The sequence below is a fragment of the Argopecten irradians genome, chromosome 5 (genome assembly GCF_041381155.1).
Source record: "Argopecten irradians isolate NY chromosome 5, Ai_NY, whole genome shotgun sequence".
Lineage (NCBI taxonomy): Eukaryota > Metazoa > Mollusca > Bivalvia > Pectinida > Pectinidae > Argopecten > Argopecten irradians.
The window spans coordinates 14,098,223-14,121,331 of NC_091138.1; the positions used below are offsets into that span (position 1 = coordinate 14,098,223).

Below are 23,109 nucleotides of genomic sequence, written 5' to 3' on the forward strand. Positions count from 1 at the left end.
TTTATCTTTAAGTTTATAGTTGTTTTATTTAGGTACAAGAAAAGTTTTGTGGATTTTTATCGACTAAATCAAATTCTTTAAAATTATTACGTCATCACTTTATGTGCACATAGGAAGTAAACCTCCCAGCAGGGATGATGTTATCAATATATCGATTTCTGGTTCCTAGTTGGTATTGGCACGGAATGGGGGACATCAAGAAAAGTTAGGATATATTGGTTCGGATATTTTTGCATAGAAACGACGAAAGTGCAAAGAAAACATCAGGTACACTCTTAAATTGAAAATGTTGCAAACGCAATGCTAGCCCTCGATTGCCATATCCCCAAATTACATTTGATCATGACTTTTTATGATGAGATATTAACAGTGTCTGCTCAAAATGGAATGTTTGAGCATTAGAGACAATTTAAGCATATGATTGACATGTTTCATAATTATGTACTTTTTACATCATGATAATCTATTTTCTTAATTGTAATATTGTCAGTTGTCACCTAAAATGTTTAATTTAACAAATAGTACGCGCATGTATAGTACTATACCAGTTGAAGAAAGTATCAACGTACATCAAACAAGCCCAGAAGTTTACCAAAGATGTCATTTCAGCGATTCAGCGAATATAGGCTTAATTATTTAGGGGCCTATAAACTGTATCATGATCAGGTGCACTGGTTTATTCTTCCCGGGTACATTTTAAATTTTTTGCAATATTAATGCCACAAATAAGAATGACATATCAAATGTCTTTTGCAATCTTTAGTGATATGTTATGTAGCTAGACGCAGCAGGTAGTTGGGAGGAAGATTGGTTAATGTCCTTCCACCCGGACAAGTGTATTAACGTCCTTAGCATCTCAAACAAACGCACAAAGACCAATTATACATACAAACTCCATGACCACAAATTACAACAAGTAACATCTTGCAAATATCTAGGAATCACAATACAAAATAACTTACGATGGGACACGCACATCAACAACATAACAGCCAATGCTAACAAGACACTAGGATTCTTGAAACGAAACCTACAGATAAACTCACAACATATAAAAGAACATGCATACAAAGCCATAGTCAGACCCAAACTGGAGTACTGCTCCTCCGTATGGGACCCCCACCAGACAAATCAAATCATGCAAATCGAAAAAACACAACGCAGAGCAGCACGCTACACAACAAGCAGATACCACAACACAAGTTCAGTACAAGACATGATGGAAAACCTCAACTGGACCTCACTACAAACAGGCAGAACAAGAACACGTTTAATTTTATTTTATAAAATCATACACCATCATGTGGCAATAAACTATAGTCAAATTCTCAATCTGACAGACTTCAGGACGAGACAATCACACCCATTCACATATAGACATATAGCTGCCACCAAGGACATATTCAAACACTCATTTTTTCCACACACAATTAAACAATGGAACATCCTACCGGTGGCTACAGTACAAAGCACTACACTAGAGGTCTTCAAGTCACATATCCTAAAAACAGAACTTGAAGACCTAAACCCCACTCCCTAAAATTTCTATCATATTTTTATCTTATAACTGTCACTAAAAGAAAATAATAAAAAAAAAAATAACATGCACCTTCACGATCACTGTAAATAACTTCACTCTTTTTTTTTCCACAATCACGCCTCTGCCAATCTGCACAATATAATCATCGGCATCGATGGATTTGTGTTTCTTATAAGAAGAAGAAGAAGAAGCTGTATGTTAGGTCTATATGTATTAAGTGCGACAGTATTTTTGTTGTTGTATAATTTGTCCAGGCAAGTCCAGCATACTAATTCTGAAATTTTAATGAGTCCTAATGCAGAGAGATGTGTAGTGAGGTTGACATATTTTTAAGTGCATTGTCTGACAGATGTTTGTCATCAGATAGCTGCAATATTGCATCTCAAAAGACTTCTAGACAGATAATGATGTCGTTTTGAGAGCTACAATTGGTAATTAACTGCTAGTGGAGCAAAGTAATGATTATGCAAACCATTATTAAAACCTTGGTGTGTATTTTATCATATCTCTGACTTTATAGGCAACAAATCTGAACCGTATAAATATCAAATTCACAACAAGACATATTTTTTCACATATAAATGTGACAGACTTTTCGAAGGAAAATTGTACGACAAGTCTGCAAATTGTGAACTTGACGTCTGTGACTGGTACGGAACAAACCTGGCATCCTTAAATGACACTGACTGTCAATAGCTAGACACTAAACTAATAAAACTTTAAAGAACTAATAAGAATATAATTGTCACAGAAAAATACGTAACCATAATATTATATTGCGGAACGTTTCAGTCAAATATCAACCTTATTGCATGAAAAGATGATTAAAAGATATCTATACACTTAATTGGTAATTATAGGTAACTATCTATATGTTTAAATTAAAGACAAATTTTACTAATGATTTACTCAGTTATTGCCCTATTTTTCATTTGTCAATAGACAATACAAATATTGTGTGTGTAAACCTGCATGACAAGTTCATATCAGGAGTTTGATAAAACTGAGGAAGTTAGGATTGTGCTATCAGTTTTGTATTGAGATTGATTCAATTATCTAATTTTCTGCAGATACTGCCATTTATAGTTTATTTTAATGCCATATGGAGCTTGTGATTTGAACACAATATTTTGAGTTATAAACATCAATGTCCTGAAACACATGTTCTGCCATGTATAATATCTATAGTGAAACTGGCATTAGGACTGGTTCATTTCAATTTGAAGAGTATTTCACTGGTCCAAACTCAAATTGCATGATTGGAATTTTTTGACCAATGTAAAGCTTAATCAATTTCACGACATCAAATCCTTGCTTTAAGGACAAGTTTTTGTCGAAATGTGGTAAATTTTCATTATAAGATTTTGAAATACAATATCTTGTGGAATGACAGCCCGCTTCAGAAAGTAAGATGGTAACTAACCCTCGCACTCGCAAGCTACCATTGCGCCAGTGGATATCAAAGGAAAATCTGTCTCTCGTCAGTGCAGAAACACAAAAGCGCTCACGACATAAATATTTGTCCAAAACCCTGAGTGAATATATCAATTATCTATATATATCTACATCCTTGATTTTAGCACATTGATGAAATCATTCATTTACAGACTATCAGGAGTTGCTTTATTCAAAATGTGCATGTTTAATGATATAAGCTATAAGAATATAAATGCAAATAGTACACAGTCCTATATTAGCCCAAATGTTTTGTAAAAAATGCTGAAGTATTTTGAGTGCTGTCATATGTTACAGTGTATACTAGGCCTATTATATGCATATGATACAATGAATGATCATGTAGTACCAGTAATTATATACATGTATGTACCGTAATAGGATATCATATTTAAACAGTTTCATTACTGATTTCATGTGTTTGGTTCATATTTTAATGTTAGAAAAGGATATGTTGAAAATAATTGGATCCAGTAAATGTACTAATGTTATTGGGCATGTTTTCTGTTCAGTAATATTTCAAGGCCATATATTATAAAAATATATCATAATAAATATCATATATTGTAAGATATATAAATTGGGAAGCTATAGGTATGTATCGTATGCATATATCCTTTCGTCCATCTGTCCATTCTGTCACCATCCATCCGTCTGCACATTATCTTGTTTTAACAACAACAAAAGGTTAAAATAATAAACCACATTTCCTTGATTGGTTACATGTTTACCTTGTCTGCATCCTTGTATTGTTTCCTATAGAATTATCAATGCGGAAGTATGTATCCACTTCTAGTGACTGTGAAGTGTGAACATCCTCAAATATGTATACACATGTAAATTGTTGAGATACTGCCTGGATCAAGTGCACGTTATAAACAATCCAGAGCTTTTCTACTTTCTCCTTAAAACTGCATGACCAATTTCTGTTTGATTAAGCTTTGACTTTGATTTGTTACTACTAATATTATGATGCCCAATTCATCATTTTTCATTTAGAATGAATTTATATATACAGGTGGGGGGGGGGAAGGTACATATCAAATTTATTAGATCTATTATTGTGGTTGTATACTGTGTATTAAGGCCACTCGGCTATAAAGACCATTTTTGTGTGCTCTTTATAGACTGGTTTGTATATGTTTTACTATCTTATCTATAACCTGGTGATAGCTATATATATAGGATAACATTTCAATTAACCAAATTAGATTATAATGTTAAGCTTGTGAGCACTTCCAAGGTCTTTGAAGTATATACATATATAGGTCCATGCATCTCGAGCTCTTACAGTGCCATATTTGGTATGATATTTGATTTAAGGTAAATCTTCAATTCAACAGTGGTGTTAGTCTGTACGTATCATAAAATCTTACAGAAAGCATAGGTTGTTATGGTAACCATGTAATGCCTTATGATTTGCTGAAATTTACCCATTGTTTATGCTGGAAAAAATTCTATATGTTATTTTTGAGTTCTAAAGTTGCTGTTAAGTTTGGTATCAAAATGCTTGGTTAATATTTACATATTGCTTAAATGTATTACCTCCTGCTATTAAAGTGCATTTGCAGGAGATATTGAGCTTGGGCTCTGTGTGTATATCCGTCTAAAATGATGCCTGGGCTCACACTAACTTCCCAGTTTGCTTAGCAAAAGTTGCAAAAGCGATTTTTTTCTCTCTAGCAAATAAGCATTTCATTTAGCAAATTGTGCATTCACAGCATTTCATAATGAAAAACATTAAATTACTAAGAAGCATCAAATAAGGTATTTTATGCATCAATTGAAAAGGACCTGGTACACACATACAAAAGATCCTGATCATTCCTTAAACCATATTCCGTCGTGCGTATTGTTACTTTACATCCCTTCAAAATTAAAATATATATGGTTTCAGTAACTGATTAATTTATCAACTGTTTTAGACTTGCTATGAAAGTAATGCTACTGAAAAAAAAACTATGTTTCAAGCTTGTGTCCGTGTGATTGGATATTGGGTGTGTGAAGAAAAACTTAAGCATTTTTTGCGAATTAGGATGAATTTATTTTAGCAAATAGCCAGATCGGTTCGTTATTAACGAAAATGCGAATGGGTAGCATGAGCCCAGGATTCCCATTCTATAACTCCTAAACTGTTTGATGTTTGATTCAACTACACAAAATGTTTTGTATATATTAGATTAATGCTATATATAGTTGTGCCTTTTGCTACCAACAACATTGTACTTAAAATCTTTCTTCTGTTACCATAGAAAACCATGGATATTTTTAAAATGCCATGCTTTGCGGCTCCTTGTTTTAGCATTATTTTATTCCCATATGTTAAAGGGTTTAGGATCAACTTAAAGATGGTTGGATGGTTTCTGCTAAACTCAAGTATTGTATTCTAGAACATACAAGAAGACACAACATGAATATACTGCAGTCTCCCAAAACATGCACCCAGAACATACAACATACACACAATACACCACATACATGGGAGGCCGTCCTTACATGACCATAGCTGTTAATAGGACGTTAATTAATCAAACAAACAAACAAACAAACAAACAAAATTCTAGAACATTAATATTAGACACATGCCAGGTATATCATATTATAATACTGCATTAAGTTCCATGCCAGCATTATAAAACAATGGCATCACATGGTTTAGATAGTTCCAGATAACACAACAAGAAATTAGATTCATGGATTTTACAGTTTAATTACAGAATAGTTCTATTAAAAAGTATGCTATACTATGCTTGATACTATATAACCTATAAAATATACTGTAATAATATTATGCCATTGTCAATGGATTAATAGGAATTGATAAATAATTTGATATTGAAAATGAATTTGGAATTTCAATGTATATAAGTAGGGATGAATGTTTATAGAACATCAGTTTATTTCCTGACGACTGTTCATGGATAATGTACTTCAGTGCATTAAGGCATTTTTGTCAATGTTCTAAAGTAAAAATCTCAGTCACATGTAAAATGTCAAAGCTAGATTATTTACTTGTTTGATGTAAATATCAATAAACAGCGGTAACAGTGTACATTACCAGCATCCTGGGTGAATGTTATTCCCCTGGGATACAGCAGGGGCAGCCATGCCCCATCAGGTCCTTAGTTAGGTTTGTTTACTCTATAATGGGCTGAAGAGTAGGATGGAATGGAAGTCACTCATTAATCATAATAAATCTTATACGGTCTAAAATAGTTTTGGCATAAGTTGAAGCTAGGCATTTCTTCATGGGTATACCATAGGAATGGCTACTGGAACCACTTCACCTGAAAATGTAGGTACATTGTATTTTACGTTTTGTCCAGGTTTATGATATTTTGCAGAACTAGCAGTAGTTTCATTCATTTGATGTTTGGTATCACTTAAATATGTTTTAAATGGGGATGAAAGCTAAATGAATATCAGTGTAAGTGAGTTAGGTATGCTTACGAGTTTCTTAACATTTAATAATAAGAAGAAAGAATAATGTTTTAAACATTATCTCTCACGTAAAATAGAGTTAAGTGATCGCATGTGCTGTATAAATTAGGAATGGTAATGGCTACAGATAGGTGTTGTTAATCCCGTTAATCATTTAACAATTTTAATAATTTTCCTCGAATATAAACAGTTCTAAAAGGTTAGATATATGGATCTGAGTTGGAGAAAACATGTTTATATATAAGAATTTATTTCCCAAGGGGGAAAAAACCATTGTTCACCTGTACAATGTAATGCTTTATACATATATTATATCACACAAAAAAATGTGCCTGTAAGCTATATATACATGCTGATTGATAAGATAAACTATAAAAAACCATGGTCATCTTAATTCGTAAACAATTCGTGAGTGCATACAGATACGTAATATTGACAAAAATGGTACACTGAGAAAAGATATATACCTTCTGGGAATACGCAATGTATAATCAACTGGAGATATATATACTAGTCATTAATCTGGTCCACTTTGATTACATTGTGTGAAAAGTTGTTGTTGATAACCGGATCTGGTGTATGTGTAAGGCCAATAGAGCTGAGGTGCAGTATACATATATGTAGGTAAATATTTAGATTGTGTACAAGTAGGTGTAAAGATGGGAGCACCTTAGGTAAGACAATGTTCGTTACAGTTATCAGACCCATATTGACATAGGGATTATCCTGTACATAAAATGATGACCAGGTACAGTAGAATAGAATGTATTTAACTATACTTATTATTTATAACTAATCAGTAGAATCAGTATTGAATGTATTTGTGTCATTAACGTTTCAACTGGTGACAAATGATACTATATGTCAATTAAAATGGGTTTTTTGTGCAATATAGTGATTAATGCTTAATTGCTGAAGAATAGATGATCATGAAGTAGTGTTTAAGTTGAAAGTACATTTGTGTGACATTTCAGTACTCAAACAATATAGGATGTAGATATATAATTTACTCTGTAGCACACATCTTAAAATAAGTCTATAGCTAGATAAAGGAATTAGTTTCATGCCTATAAAGATGGTGAGTGATCCACAAATAAATTAAAAAATGTGTTACCCATAGGCCTAGGGTTAATTAAGACAATTTCATTATGTGAAAGTTTTAGAACTATATGATGTACATATAGTAAAATGTACAAATTCTAATGACTATTCATGTATATTTGAGTCCTCTGTCACATGGTTTATAAGATAGGTGTAGATACATAATTACATGTTCTATTAAAAAGTAGTTTTGGATACTATATAACCTATAAAATATACTGTCAATGGATTAATAGGAGTATGATAAATAATTTGATATTGAAAATGAATTTGGAATTTCAATGTATATAAGTAGGGATGAATGTTTATAGAACATCAGTTTATTTCCTGACGACTGTTCATGGATAATGTACTTCAGTGCATTAAGGCATTTTTGTCAATGTTCTAAAGTAAAAATCTCAGTCACATGTAAAATGTCAAAGCTAGATTATTTACTTGTTTGATGTAAATATCAATAAACAGCGGTTAACAGTGTACATTACCAGCATCCTGGGTGAATGTTATTCCCCTGGGATACAGCAGGGGCAGCCATGCCCCATCAGGTCCTTAGTTAGGTTTGTTTACTCTATAATGGGCTGAAGAGTAGGATGGAATGGAAGTCACTCATTAATCATAATAAATCTTATACGGTCTAAAATAGTTTGGCATAAGTTGAAGCTAGGCATTTCTTCATGGGTATACCATAGGAATGGCTACTGGAACCACTTCACCTGAAAATGTAGGTACATTGTATTTTACGTTTTGTCCAGGTTTATGATATTTTGCAGAACTAGCAGTAGTTTCATTCATTTGATGTTTGGTATCACTTAAATATGTTTTAAATGGGGATGAAAGCTAAATGAATATCAGTGTAAGTGAGTTAGATATGCTTACGAGTTTCTTAACATTTAATAATAAGAAGAAAGAATAATGTTTTAAACATTATCTCTCACGTAAAATAGAGTTAAGTGATCGCATGTGCTGTATAAATTAGGAATGGTAATGGCTACAGATAGGTGTTGTTAATCCCGTTAATCATTTAACAATTTTAATAATTTTCCTCGAATATAAACAGTTCTAAAAGGTTAGATATATGGATCTGAGTTGGAGAAAACATGTTTATATATAAGAATTTATTTCCCAAGGGGGAAAAAACCATTGTTCACCTGTACAATGTAATGCTTTATACATATATTATATCACACAAAAAAAGGTGCCTGTAAGCTATATATACATGCTGATTGATAAGATAAACTATAAAAAACCATGGTCATCTTAATTCGTAAACAATTCGTGAGTGCATACAGATACGTAATATTGACAAAAATGGTACACTGAGAAAAGATATATACCTTCTGGGAATACGCAATGTATAATCAACTGGAGATATATATACTAGTCATTAATCTGGTCCACTTTGATTACATTGTGTGAAAAGTTGTTGTTGATAACCGGATCTGGTGTATGTGTAAGGCCAATAGAGCTGAGGTGCAGTATACATATATGTAGGTAAATATTTAGATTGTGTACAAGTAGGTGTAAAGATGGGAGCACCTTAGGTAAGACAATGTTCGTTACAGTTATCAGACCCATATTGACATAGGGATTATCCTGTACATAAAATGATGACCAGGTACAGTAGAATAGAATGTATTTAACTATACTTATTATTTATAACTAATCAGTAGAATCAGTATTGAATGTATTTGTGTCATTAACGTTTCAACTGGTGACAAATGATACTATATGTCAATTAAAATGGGATTTTTTTTGTGCAATATAGTGATTAATGCTTAATTGCTGAAGAATAGATGATCATGAAGTAGTGTTTAAGTTGAAAGTACATTTGTGTGACATTTCAGTACTCAAACAATATAGGATGTAGATATATAATTTACTCTGTAGCACACATCTTAAAATAAGTCTATAGCTAGATAAAGGAATTAGTTTCATGCCTATAAAGATGGTGAGTGATCCACGAATAAATTAAAAAATGTGTTACCCATAGGCCTAGGGTTAATTAAGACAATTTCATTATGTGAAAGTTTTAGAACTAAATGATGTACATATAGTAAAATGTACAAATTCTAATGACTATTTATGTGAGTCTCTGTATAATTAGGTGTAGATACATATACATGGTAGTTTTGGTACTGTCATATATGTGTGTGTGATTTAGATGACAGGTCCATGTGTTGATGACCTCACCAAACCTATATAATATGGGGGATTCCAGAGACTGGAAGGTCCATGTGGTATTGAATCATAGCCCCTGTTTATACATATATACAGGTGTGTAATATATAGCCTAGCATTGTATATTCTGACATTGTAACTAACTGTGGCTGAACTATATACATGTACAATCTTCAATGAAATGCATGTATATATGGCCAATATCGGTAGGTCTCCATTTCACAAAATGTTTTATCTACTGTTGAAATATCTTTTTGTGGAATCTTTATTGTAACTAGTATTATACTTGAAAGTCTGTTCTTTATTTGAGGTTTATCGTTTTGGATGTAGCTATGAGAATATACAACAAACGCTTGTAGACATACCGGTATATCAGTATATCTGAGCATTACCATATTATCACATTAAGTCTTCCACCTCTGGGTTGCAAGTTTCATGTAAAGCATTGGCCAGGTAATGACTGCAGGTTGGTGATTTTTCTCCTGGTTTTCCAGCTTTCATCCCATCTCCTAAACATGTCCTTATATTAATATGAATTTGGAAAATTCAGAATTCAAGATTATATAATAGAACCAACCCATTTCTTGTTCTGCTTGTTTTCATCCAGGCACATGTACAGTTCTGTGTTGACTTTTGTAAATTGATTTCAAAAAGTTAATTAAGTAAATGCAGTGAAATGGATAGTTAGTAGAAATTCTACATCACTTTTATGGATGCTTCCATAGATTTTTTTATTGTCTACATCAAACTGATGTTAAAATGAAAAAAAGATAATTACATATGCCATGTATACACCTTTATGAGAGAAGTGTTACAAAACTGGAAAAAAAATTGTTCACTTTGTTTGGAGAGAGACTGGGAATTCCAGAGATGAGTGTTAGACATGTTTCTGTTAACACACCAGCAGCTGTATTTAGATTTGCGTCGACATATCGTGCTGTTGTCTACTTTGTCTGTTAGCTTGTCAGTGGCTTCCAAATCAGCAAATTTAGCCATAAAATTTAAACGGGGCAGATCAAATAAATTTCTGTAATAGCTGATTATGAGAAGAGTTTTAATATAACAACTGAAGTATTGTAGTATAGGGAAAGTATCATATTAACCCCCACAATGCTATTAGTGGTGTGTGTTTTCATATCCCTATGAACCAGTGCATCAGTTGGGTTGCATGACATTGTGATGTTAGTGGTAAGTTGTCCGTCCTAGGAGACTAGCCTTCGTGTTAAGTCACCGGAACACTCCGCCATTCCTACACACTGCTGAGGCTGGCTGTCTCTGTCAATGAATCTGTTACAAACAGAACTATAACACAGGAAATTAGTTTTCAAATATGATCTACCAAACCTCCACTAGCATATAGACAGCAAAATCAATGATTGTTCCTTACTGTTTATACATAGCTGATATAACTGGTTAGCATGCTACTGGTGATAACTGTGGGCATAGTCAAAGTGGTAATGGTGGGGTGTAGTCACAGTGGTGTGTTATACCTGGTTAATGGTGGGGTGTAGTCACAGTGGTGTGTTATACCTGGTTAATGGTGGGGTTTAGTCACAGTGGTGTGTTATACCTAGCTGGTTAATGGTGGGGCATAGTCACAGTGGTGTGTTATACCTAGCTGGTTTAGGGTGGGGCGTAGTCACAGTGGTGTGTTATACCTGGTTAATGGTGGGGTGTAGTCACAGTGGTGTGTTATACCTGGTTAATGGTGGGGTTTATTCACAGTGGTGTGTTATACCTGGTAAATGATGGGGTGTAGTCACAGTGGTGTGTTATACCTAGCTGGTTTATGGTGGGGCGTAGTCACAGTGGTGTGTTATACCTGGTTAATGGTGGGGTGTTGTCACAGTGGTGTGTTATACCTGGTTAATGGTGGGGTTTATTCACAGTGGTGTGTTGTACCTGGTTAGTGGTGGGGTGTAGTCACAGTGGTGTGTTATACCTGGTTAATGGTGGGGTTTATTCACAGTGGTGTGTTATACCTGGTTAGTGGTGGGGTGTAGTCACAGTGGTGTGTTATACCTGGTTTATGGTGGGGCTTGGTCACAGTGGTGTGTTATACCTGGTTAATGGTGGGGCATAGTCACAGTGGTGTGTTATACCTGGTTAATGATGGGGTGTAGTCACAGTGGTGTGTTATACCTGGTTAATGGTGGGGTTTATTCACAGTGGTGTGTTATACCTGGTAAATGATGGAGTGTAGTCACAGTGGTGTGTTATACCTAGCTGGTTAATGGTGGGGGTGTAGTCACAGTGGTGTGTTATACCTAGCTGGTTAATGGTGGGGTTTATTCACAGTGGTGTGTTATACCTGGTTAGTGGTGGGGTGTGTAGTCACAGTGGTGTGTTATACCTGGTTAATGGTGGGGTGTAGTCACAGTGGTGTGTTATACCTGGTTAATGGTGGGGTTTATTCACAGTGGTGTGTTATACCTAGCTGGTTTATGGTGGGGCGTAGTCACAGTGGTGTGTTATACCTGGTTAATGGTGGGGTGTTGTCACAGTGGTGTGTTATACCTGGTTAATGGTGGGGTTTATTCACAGTGGTGTGTTGTACCTGGTTAGTGGTGGGGTGTAGTCACAGTGGTGTGTTATACCTGGTTAATGGTGGGGTTTATTCACAGTGGTGTGTTATACCTGGTTAGTGGTGGGGTGTAGTCACAGTGGTGTGTTATACCTGGTTTATGGTGGGGCTTGGTCACAGTGGTGTGTTATACCTGGTTAATGGTGGGGCATAGTCACAGTGGTGTGTTATACCTGGTTAATGATGGGGTGTAGTCACAGTGGTGTGTTATACCTGGTTAATGGTGGGGTTTATTCACAGTGGTGTGTTATACCTGGTAAATGATGGAGTGTAGTCACAGTGGTGTGTTATACCTAGCTGGTTAATGGTGGGGTGTAGTCACAGTGGTGTGTTTTATACCTAGCTGGTTAATGGTGGGTTTATTCACAGTGGTGTGTTATACCTGGTTAGTGGTGGGGTGTAGTCACAGTGGTGTGTTATACCTGGTTAATGGTGGGGTGTAGTCACAGTGGTGTGTTATACCTGGTTAATGGTGGGGTTTATTCACAGTGGTGTGTTATACCTGGTAAATGATGGAGTGTAGTCACAGTGGTGTGTATATACCTAGCTGGTTAATGGTGGGGGTGTAGTCACAGTGGTGTGTTATATCTAGCTGGTTAATGGTGGGGTGTAGTCACAGTGGTGTGTTATACCTGGTAAATGATGGGGCGTAGTCACAGTGGTGTGTTATACCTGGTTAATGGTGGGGCGAAGTCATAGTGGTGTGTTATACCTGATTAATGGTGGGGCGAAGTCACAGTGGTGTGTTATACCTGATTAATGGTGGGGCTTAGTCACAGTGGTGTGTGTTATACTTTATCATTTATTATAGTGATATTGATAAAGGTTTCTGTGTCTGACATCTGTGTCTTAAAAATATGACATTCATATACCTGGTTAATGGTGGGGTTGTAGTCACAGTGGTGTTATACCTTGTTAAATGGTGGGATGTAGTTACAGTGGTGTGTTATACCTTGTAAATGGTGGGGTTTAGTCACAGTGGTGTTATACCTGGTTAATGGTGGGATGTAGTTACAGTGGTGTGTTATACCTTGTAAATGGTGGGGTGTAGTCACAGTGGTGTATTATACCTGGTTAATGGTGGGATGTAGTCACACTGATGCGTTTATACCTGGTTAATGGTGGGATGTAGTCACAGTGGTGTGTTATACCTGGTTAATGGTGGGGTGTAATCACAGTTGTGTGTTATACCTGGTTAATGGTGGGGTGTAGTCACAGTGGTGTGTTATACCTGGTTGATGGTGTGGGTGTAGTCACAGTGGTGTGTTATACCTGGTTAACGGTTGGGTGTAGTCACAGTATGTGTTATACCTGTTTAATGGTGGGGTGTAGTCACAGTGTTGTGTTATACCTGGTTAATGGTGGGGCATAGTAACAGTGGTGTGTTATACCTGGTTAATGTTGGGGTGTAGTCACAATGGTGTGTTATATCTGGTTAATGGTGGGGGGTGTAGTCACAGAGGTTTGTTATACCTGGTTAATGGTGGGGTGTAGTCACAGTGGTGTGTAATACCTGGTTAATGGTGGGGCATAGTCACAGCGGTGTGTTATACCTGGTTAATGATGGGGTGTAGTCACAGTGGTGTGTTATACCTGGTTAATGATGGGGTGTAGTCACAGTGGTGTGTGTTATACCTAGTTAATGGTGGGGTGTAGTCACAGTGGTGTGTTATACCTGGTTAATGGTGGGGTGTAATCACAGTGGTGTGTTATACCTGGTTAATGGTGGGGTTTAGTCACAGTGGTGTGTTATACCTGGTAAACGGTTGGGTGTAGTCACAGTATGTGTTATACCTGTTTAATGGAGGGGTGTAGTCACAGTGTTGTGTTATACCTAGTTAATGGTGGGGCATAGTAACAGTGGTGTGTTATACCTGGTTAATGTTGGGGTGTAGTCACAATGTGTGTGTTATACCTGGTTAATGGTGGGGTGTAGTCACAGTGGTTTGTTATACCTGGTTAATGGTGGGGTGTAGTCACAGTGGTGTGTTATACCTGGTTAATGGTGGGGCATAGTCACAGCGGTGTGTTATACCTGGTTTAGGTGGGGATGTAGTCACAGTGGTGTGTTATACCTAGTTAATGGTGGGGTGTAGTCACAGTGGTGTGTTATACCTGGTTAATGATGGGGTGTAGTTACAGTGGTGTTTTATACCTGGTTAATGGTGGGGTTTAGTCACAGTGGTGTGTTATACCTGGTTAATGGTGGGGTGTATACCTGGTTAATGTTGGGGTGTAGTCAAAACAGTGTGTTTATACCTGGTAAATGGTGGGGCATAGTCACAGTGGTGTGTTATACCTGGTTAATGGTTGGGTGTAGTCACAGTGGTGTGTTATACCTGGTTAATGTTGGGGTGTAGTCACAGTGGTGTGTTATACCTGGTTAATGGTGGGGTGTAGTCACAGTGGTGTGTTATACCTGGTTAATGGTGGGGCATAGTCACAGTGGTGTGTTATACCTGGTAAATGGTGGGGTTTAGTCACAGTGGTGTGTTATACCTGGTTAATGTTGGGATGTAGTCAAAGCGGTGTGTGTTTATACCTGGTTAATGGTGGGGCATAGTCACAGTGGTGTGTTTTTACCTGGCAAATGGTTGGGTTTAGTCACAGTGGTGTGTTATACCTGGTAAATGATGGGGTGTAGTCACAGTGGTGTGTTATACCTGGTAAATGGTGGGTTTATTCACAGTGGTGTGTTATACCTGGTAAATGTGTGGGTTTAGTCACAGTGGTGTGTTATACCTGGTTAATGGTGGGGCATAGTCACAGTGGTGTGTTATACCTGGTTAATGGTGGGGTGTAATCACAGTGGTGTGTTATACCTGGTTAATGTTGGGATGTAGTCAAAGCGGTGTGTTATACCTGGTAAATGGTGGGGTTTAGTCACAGTGGTGTGTTATACCTGGTAAATGGTGGGGGTTTAGTCACAGTGGTGTGTTATACCTGGTTTAATGGTGGGGCATAGTCACAGTGGTGTGTTAGTGACAGTGGTGTGTTATACCTGGTTTAACGGTTTGGGTGTAGTCACAGTATGTGTGTTATACCTGGTTAATGTTGGGATGTAGTCACAGTGGTGTGTTATAACCTGGTAAATGGTGGGGTTTAGTCACAGTGGTGTGTTATACCTGGTAAATGGTGGGGGTTTAGTCACAGTGGTGTGTTTATACCTGGTTAATGGTGGGGCATAGTCACAGTGTGTGTGTTATACCTGGTTAATGGTGAGGGTGTAGTCACAGTGGTGTGTTATACCTGGTTAATGTTGGGATGTAGTCAAAGCGGTGTGTTATAACATGGTTAATGGTGGGGGCATAGTCACAGTGGGTGTGTTATACCTGGCAAATGGTGGGGTTTAGTCACAGTGGTGTGTTATACCTGGTTAATGGTGGGGCATAGTCACAGCGCGGTGTTGTTATACTTGGTTAATGGTGGGGTGTAGTCACAGTGGTGTGTTACCTAGTTAATGGTGGGGCATAGTCACAGCGGTGTGTTATACCTGGTTAATGATGGGGTGTAGTCACAGTGGTGTGTTATACCTGGTTAATGATGGGGTGTAGTTACAGTGGTGTTTTATACCTGGTTAATGGTGAGGTGTAGTCACAGTGGTGTGTTATACCTGGTTAAATGGTGGGGTGTATATACCTGGTTAATGTTGGGGTGTAGTCAAAACGGTGTGTTATATACCTGGTAAAATGGTGGGGCATAGTCACAGTGGTGTGTTATACCTGGTTAATTGGTTGGGTGTAGTCACAGTGGTGTGTTATACCTGGTTAATGTTGGGGTGTAGTCACAGTGGTGTGTTATACCTGGTTAATGATGGGGGCATAGTCACAGTGGTGTGTTTTTATACCTGGTAAATGGTGGGGTTTAGTCACAGTGGTGTGTTATACCTGGTTAATGTTGGGGATGTAGTCAAAGCGGTGTGTTATACCTGGTTAATGGTGGGGCATAGTCACAGTGGTGTGTTATACCTGGCAAATGGTGGGGTTTAGTCACAGTGGTGTGTTATACCTGGTAAATGGTGGGGTGTAGTCACAGTGGTGTGTTATACCTGGTAAATGGTGGGGTTTAGTCACAGTGGTGTGTTATACCTGGTAAATGGTGTATCAAGGGGTTTAGTCACACAGTGGTGTATTATACTTGGTTTATGGTGGGGCATAGTCACAGTGGTGTGTTTATACCTGGTTAATGGTGGGGTGTAGTCACAGTGGTGTGTTATACCTGATTAATGTTGGGGTGTAGTCACAGTGGTGTGTTATTACCTGGTTAATGGTGGGGTGTAGTCACAGTGGTGTGTTATACCTGGTTAATGGTGGGGCATAGTCACAGTGGTGTGTTATACCTGGTAAATGGTGGGGTTTAGTCACAGTGGTGTGTTATACCTGGTTAATGTTGGGATGTAGTCAAAGCGGTGTGTGTTATACCTGGTTAATGGGTGTGGGGGCATAGTCCACAGTGGTGTGTTATAACCTGGCAAATGGTGGGGTTTAGTCACAGTGGTGTGTTATACCTGGTAAATGGTGGGGTGTAGTCACAGTGGTGTGTTATACCTGATAAATGGGGGGGGTTTAGTCACAGTGGTGTGTTTATACCTGGTAAATGGTGGGGTTTAGTCACAGTGGTGTGTTATACCTGGTTAATGGTGGGGCATAGTCACAGCGGTGTGTTATACTTAGTTAATGGTGGGGTGTAGTCACAGTGGTGTGTTATACCTAGTTAATGGTGGGGCATAGTCACAGCGGGTGTGTTATACCTGGTTAATGATGGGGTGTAGTCACAGTGGTGTGTTATACCTGGTTAATGATGGGTGTAGTTACAGTGGTGTTTTATACCTGGTTAATGGTGAGTGTAGTCACAGTGGTGTGTTATACCTGTGTTAATGGTGGGGTGTATACCTGGTTAATGTTGGGGTGTAGTCAAAACTGTGTGTGTTATACCTGTTAAATGGTGGGCATAGTCACAGTGGTGTGTTATACCTGGTTAATGGTTGGGGTGTAGTCACAGTGGTGTGTTATACCTGGTATAATGTTAGGGTGTAGTCACAGTGGTGTTGTTATACCTGGTTAATGGTGGGGCATAGTCCACAGTGGTGTGTTATACCTGGTAAATGGTGGGGTTTAGTCACAGTGGTGTGTTATACCTGGTTAATGTTGGGATGTAGTCAAAGCGGGTGTGTTATACCTGGTTAATGGTGGGGCATAGTCACAGTGGGTGTGTTATACCTGGCAAATGGTGGGGTATATAGTCACAGTGGTGTGTTTATACCTGGTAAATGGTGGGGTGTAGTCACAGTGGTGTGTTATACCTGGTAAATGGGTGGGGTTTAGTCACAGTGGTGTGTTATACCTGGTAAAATGGTGGGGTTTAGTCACAGTGGTGTAATATACCTGGTTTATGGTGGTGGGGCATAGTCACAGTGGTGTGTTATACCTGGTTAATGGTGGGGTGTAGTCACAGTGGTGTGTTATACCTGGTTAATGTTGGGGTGTAGTCACAGTGGTGTGTTATACCTGGTTAATGGTGGGGTGTAGTCACAGTGGTGTGTTATACCTGGTTAATGGTGGGGCATAGTCACAGTGGTGTGTTATACCTGGTAAATGGTGGGGTTTAGTCACAGTGGTGTGTTATACCTGGTTAATGTTGGGGAATGTAGTCAAAGCGGTGTGTTATACCTGGTTAATGGTGGGGCATAGTCACAGTGGTGTGTTATACCTGGCAAATGGTGGGGTTTAGTCACAGTGGTGTGTTATACCTGGATAAATGGTGGGGGTTGTAGTCACAGTGGTTGTGTTATACCTGATAAATGGTGGGGTTTAGTCACAGTGGTGTGTTATACCTGGTAAATGGTGGGGTTTAGTCACAGTGGTGTGTTATACCTGGTTAATGGTGGGGCATAGTCACAGTGGTGTGTTTATACCTGGTTAATGGTGGGGTGTAGTCACAGTGGTGTTTATACCTGGTTAATGTGGATGTAGTCAAAGCGGTGTGGTATACCTGGTAAATGGTGGGGTTTAGTCACAGTGGTGTGTTTATACCTGGTAAATGGTGGGGTTTAGTCACAGTGGTGTGTTATACCTGGTTAATGGTGGGGCATAGTCACAGTGTGTGTGTTATACCTGGTTAATGGTGGGGCATAGTCACAGTGGTTATACCTGTTAATGGTGGGTTAGTCACAGTGGTGTGTTATACCTGGTTAATTGGGTGTAGTCACAGTGGTGTGTTATACCTGGTTAATGTTGGGATGTAGTCAACAGTGTGTGTTATACCTGGTAAATGGTGGGGTTTAGTCACAGTGGTGTGTTATACCTGGTAAATGGTGGGGTTTAGTCACAGTGGTGTGTTATACCTGGTTAATGGTGGGGCATAGTCACAGTGGTGTGTTATACCTGGTTAATGGTGGGTTGTAGTCACAGTGGTGTGTTATACCTGGTTAATGTTGGGATGTAGTCACAGTGGTGTGTTATACCTGGTTAATGGTGGGGCGTAGTCACAGTGGTGTGTTATACCTAATGTGGGGTGTAGTCACAGTGGTGTGTATACCTGGTTAATGTGGGGCGTAGTCACAGTGGTGTGTTATACCTGGTTAATGGTGGGGTGTAGTCACAGTGGTGTGTTATACCTGGTTAATGGTGGGGTTAGTCACAGTGGTGTGTTATACCTGGTTAAATGATGGGGTGTAGTCACAGTGGTGTGTTATACCTGGTTAATGGTGGGGTGTAGTCACAGTGGTGTGTTATACCTGGTTAATGGTGGGGTGTAGTCACAGTGGTGTGTTATACCTGGTTAATGGTGGGGATAGTCACAGTGGTGTGTGTTATACCTGGTTAATGGTGGGGGTAGTCACAGTGGTGTGTTATACCTGGTTAATGGTGGGGTGTAGTCACAGTGGTGTGTTATACCTGGTTAATGGTGGGGTGTAGTCACAGTGGTGTGTTATACCTGGTTAATGGTGGGGTGTAGTCACAGTGGTGTGTTATACCTGGTTAATGGTGGGGTGTAGTCACAGTGGTGTGTTATACCTGGTTAATGGTGGGGTGTAGTCACAGTGGTGTGTTATACCTGGTTAATGGTGGGTATAGTCACAGTGGTGTGTTATACCTGGTAATGGTGGGTGTAGTCACAGTGGTGTGTTATACCTGGTTAATGGTGGGGTGTAGTCACAGTGGTGTGTTATACCTGGTAAATGGTGGGGGTGTAGTCACAGTGGTGTGTTATACCTGGTTAATGGTGGGGTTTAGTCACAGTGGTGTGTTATACCTGGTTAATGGTGGGGATAGTCACAGTGGTGTGTTATACCTGGTTAATGGTGGGGTGTAGTCACAGTGGTGTGTTATACCTGGTTAATGTGGGGTGTAGTCACAGTGGTGTGTTATACCTGGTTAATGGTGGGGTGTAGTCACAGTGGTGTGTGTTATACCTGGTTAATGGTGGTGGTGGTAGTCACAGTGGTGTGTTATACCTGGTTAATGGTGGGGTGTAGTCACAGTGGTGTGTTATACCTGGTTAATGGTGGGGTGTAGTCACAGTGGTGTGTTATACCTGGTTAATGGTGGGGTGTAGTCACAGTGGTGTGTTATACCTGGTTAATGGTGGGGTGTAGTCACAGTGGTGTGTTATACCTGGTTAATGGTGGGGTGTAGTCACAGTGGTGTGTTATACCTGGTTAATGGTGGGGTGTAGTCACAGTGGTGTGTTATACCTGGTTAATGGTGGGGTGTAGTCACAGTGGTGTGTTTATACCTGGTTAATGGTGGGGTGTAGTCACAGTGGTGTGTTATACCTGGTTAATGGTGGGGTGTAGTCACAGTGGTGTGTTATACCTGGTTAATGGTGGGGTGTAGTCACAGTGGTGTGTTATACCTGGTTAATGGTGGGGTGTAGTCACAGTGGTGTGTTATACCTGGTTAATGGTGGGGTGTAGTCACAGTGGTGTGTTATACCTGGTTAATGGTGGGGTGTAGTCACAGTGGTGTGTTATACCTGGTTAATGGTGGGGTGTAGTCACAGTGGTGTGTTATACCTGGTTAATGGTGGGGTGTAGTCACAGTGGTGTGTTATACCTGGTTAATGGTGGGGTGTGTAGTCACAGTGGTGTGTTATACCTGGTTAATGGTGGGGTGTAGTCACAGTGGTGTGTTATACCTGGTTAATGGTGGGGTGTAGTCACAGTGGTGTGTTATACCTGGTTAATGGTGGGGTGTAGTCACAGTGGTGTGTTATACCTGGTTAATGGTGGGGTGTAGTCACAGTGGTGTGTTATACCTGGTTAATGTTGGGGTGTAGTCACAGTGGTGTGTTATACCTGGTTAATGGTGGGGTGTAGTCACAGTGGTGTGTTATACCTGGTTAATGGTGGGGTGTAGTCACAGTGGTGTGTTATACCTGGTTAATGGTGGGGCATAGTCACAGTGGTGTGTTATACCTGGTTAATGGTGGGGTGTAGTCACAGTGGTGTGTTATACCTGGTTAATGGTGGGGTGTAGTAGTCACAGTGGTGTGTTATACCTGGTTAATGGTGGGGTGTAGTCACAGTGGTGTGTTATACCTGGTTAATGGTGGGGTGTATACCTGGTTAATGTTGGGGTGTAGTCACAGTGGTGTGTTATACCTGGTTAATGGTGGGGTGTAGTCACAGTGGTGTGTTATACCTGGTTAATGGTGGGGTGTAGTCACAGTGGTGTGTTATACCTGGTTAATGTTGGGGTGTAGTCACAGTGGTGTGTTATACCTGGTTAATGGTGGGGTGTAGTCACAGTGGTGTGTTATACCTGGTTAATGGTGGGGTGTAGTCACAGTGGTGTGTTATACCTGGTTAATGGTGGGGTGTAGTCACAGTGGTGTGTTATACCTGGTTAATGGTGGGGTGTAGTCACAGTGGTGTGTTATACCTGGTTAATGGTGGGGTGTAGTCACAGTGGTGTGTTATACCTGGTTAATGGTGGGGTGTAGTCACAGTGGTGTGTTATACCTGGTTATTGGTGGGGTGTAGTCACAGTGGTGTGTTATACCTAGCTGCTTAATGGTGGGGTGTAGTCACAGTGGTGTGTTATACCTGGTTAGTGGTGGGGTGTAGTCATGACGTCAGGAGGCTGTATTGCATCTACACAGCCTCTTGACATGGCAGATGCAAAAAACTCTTTTCTATGAGGAAATGAAAGATAGGGAAATTCTACACTTGGCAAGCCTCTGGTTTTAGAAATTTAGTGATCGAAGAGTAGAATATCCCTATCCTTTATATTCACATATGAAAGAGTGGTATATTCCAACATAAATCCTATACATGCATCTTCTCCTTTATGATACTTTATCATTTATTATAGTGATATTGATAAAGGTTTCTGTGTCTGACATCTGTGTCTGAAAAATATGATAAAAAGGCAGGATTTGACTTAGGCGTAAGTGTTCCAAGACTTGTGTAATTATTATCTAGCTATATATACATATGAATAGTCTGGCCATCCACCTACGTACACCCCCAGTCTGTGTCTGCCCATTAGAGATTCAGCTGAAGGCTTAGATTTTACCAAGTTAATGGGGTAGATTTGGTGTCAGATTAATGGTTATCTATACGTCTTGGTCCCTAGACAAGTTAATGGTTGGTCGGGCAACAAGGGGGCTGTCCGCCTGTGCACAGTGTTATATGAAGTTATTGAGACCATTGCAGTATCACAAACGAGTCTGCCTGTCAGTTAGGGTTGTGTATGTATGTAATTACAGTATGGTGACCTGGCTGGTCCATTTTGCCCTCTTGTTCTGTAAAGTAAGCGCCAGTGGACACAAGTCATCTCCAGACACCACGAAATCTAGTTAGCCGCATAATGGGGATACCACCGCTTATTTCTTACACATAGTGTTTTAATCAATTCAAAAATAGTGATTTGATTTATTGAGTGAGCAAACAGAAGAATTGAGAGGTCAAACTCAATATTAGTACAGTATTATTCTCGCCGTAATGAAATCTAGGATTGGTCTGGCTAATGATGGTTTGGACGAGACAGAAGTCCACTAGATATGTTGTTCAACAAGCTTATAACAGAACAAAGATAGATAGTGTTAATTGTATAAACTAGTTGTTATTTCTGGTTTGTGTCCTTTCCCAACAATTTCATTACTTTATTGATTTCTCTTATATCATATGGATGCCTAGTACGAAAGTACCATGCTCAGTCTCGATATCCTTGGTCTATGACCAAAAATAGATTTTGTTCTTAGAAATTTGTTCAACATTTCAAAGTAATCACTTAACAGCTCGATTCTTGACAGATGCAGATAACACTTTATACAAATTCAAGGTTACCTTTAAAAGAACAGCTCACTTTGATTGAGTTAATCTATATTTCTGGATCTAAATGTCAAGGTCAGTGGCTAAGAATGTTTCATGTAAGGGTGTTTTTTTCAGGGTGTATGAATTTCTTAAAACCTGAATGCTGGTTATAAATTTCATTGCAGGTCCAACAATTCACATGGTTATACCTTTATTTTGTATTCCCTATACTATTCTATAGTAAAATGAGTCCAATAATTCAGATGTTTGCACCCATGAAATGTTTGATGTTGACCGGTCAACAATGAAATGTTGACTGCTTACGTCATCATGACATCAATGACATCACAATTAATTAATATTCGACACTACTCGGCAACTTCTGTCAGCGTGCGTAAACCAATTGCAGCACTCATTACTTCTCGGCATATGTCTGTATGTGGTGAAAAACAGACAGAACCAGACAAAAAATCACTTTTTATCAGTGCTCTCTGGCATCGGGCAACAGTTTGGTCCTCTAGTTCAACATAAACCATGTTGACCTCAAACTCA

At 38.8% G+C, this 23,109-nt stretch overlaps 1 protein-coding gene across 4 annotated transcripts in view; it reads left to right on the plus strand.

Moving 5' to 3' along the window:
* Positions 1 to 96: 96 nt before the first annotated feature.
* LOC138322939 (rho GTPase-activating protein 24-like) overlaps positions 97 to 23,109 on the plus strand; it is a 42,068-nt gene continuing 19,055 nt past the window's right edge. For 2 of the 4 annotated variants that reach the window (XM_069267192.1, XM_069267196.1), the window contains exon 1: positions 97 to 267. The gene's annotated coding sequence lies outside the window, so the exon portion shown is untranslated. The other 2 variants (XM_069267194.1, XM_069267193.1) reach the window with 2 other exon arrangements.